Source organism: Aplysia californica, unplaced genomic scaffold (assembly GCF_000002075.1).
Source record: "Aplysia californica isolate F4 #8 unplaced genomic scaffold, AplCal3.0 scaffold00648, whole genome shotgun sequence".
Taxonomy (NCBI): domain Eukaryota; kingdom Metazoa; phylum Mollusca; class Gastropoda; order Aplysiida; family Aplysiidae; genus Aplysia; species Aplysia californica.
Genome location: NW_004797918.1, coordinates 238,393 through 239,404, shown reverse-complemented (window position 1 = coordinate 239,404; position 1,012 = coordinate 238,393). Strand labels below are relative to the sequence as shown.

The 1,012-nt window shown below is 40.1% G+C and overlaps 1 protein-coding gene across 3 annotated transcripts in view; it reads right to left on the bottom strand.

The window, feature by feature from the left end:
• Nucleotides 1-1,012, bottom strand: part of LOC101851672 — a 139,026-nt gene that overhangs the window by 1,316 nt on the left and 136,698 nt on the right. The gene's annotated exons all lie outside the window — the stretch shown is intronic.

The window sequence follows — 1,012 nt, the reverse complement described above, 5'->3', positions numbered from 1 at the left end:
AAAGAAAGAGAGGTTACTGGGAAAAAATCCCCTAGAAAAGAGAGACATATTAAAGGCGAGAAACACGAAGGTCCTGATCGAAGGAAGCTTTTGGAGATAACCATGCATCAAAACAAAAAACAAAGCAAAAAAAAAAACGTTGCAAAAATCGAAGCTAGCCTATTACTTGTCCCGGACAGAGGGGGCGAAAGCAATCCTTGTGCATGATAAGCACACGTGGAAAAAACGTTTTTCTAAAGGGAAAAAAAATAATGCATCCGTGAAATAAATGTGGATTTTTTTTTCACACTTCTTTTTTTTGGCTTGGTCAGCTGGAATCTCCAGGGTGTTAGAGATCGAGTTTCCTTCTTTTTTTTTTTTCTCCAATCCACCAATGTGTCTCTTCGCTCCTTTTGTCGAGCTATCGTTCGTATATATCAATCAATTAAACAAAAACAAACAAACAAACAAAGCAAACAAACAAATAAAGAAACAAACAAATGAAATGAAAAAACAAACAAACAAAGGCACGCACACCGCCTTGAAGCTGGGCCCATCGTTTCTTCTGGACACTGAAACGAAAGCAATTTTTGTGCACAAAGAAAAGGCGTAAAGAAAAGTGCCGGTCTGGCGCTAAAACAGAACAATGTTCTCATGAATAATCCTGAACTCCTTAAAAATATATTTTTGTTTCTTGCAAATTTCTGAGGGCTCGGGGAGTGTAGAGCTGTTTTTCTCTGACCCTTTTATTTCCTTTTGACCCCATCCCCCCCTCTCCCTTCCCCCTCCTTCTCCCGCACCTCCCCCGCCTCCTCCTCTGCCTCCTCCTCCGCCTCCTCCTTCTTTTTTGTTTTTGTTCTTCTTTTTTTGTCTTTGATTTTCTTGTCCTTGTTATTGTTGTTGTTGTTGTTGCTACTGCTAGCTGTTGTGATGATGATATTGTTGTTGTTGTTGTTGTTGTTGTTGTTGTTGTTGTTGTTGTTGTTGTTGTAGATGTTCTTCACTTTCTCCTCCTCCTCCTCCTCCTCCTCCT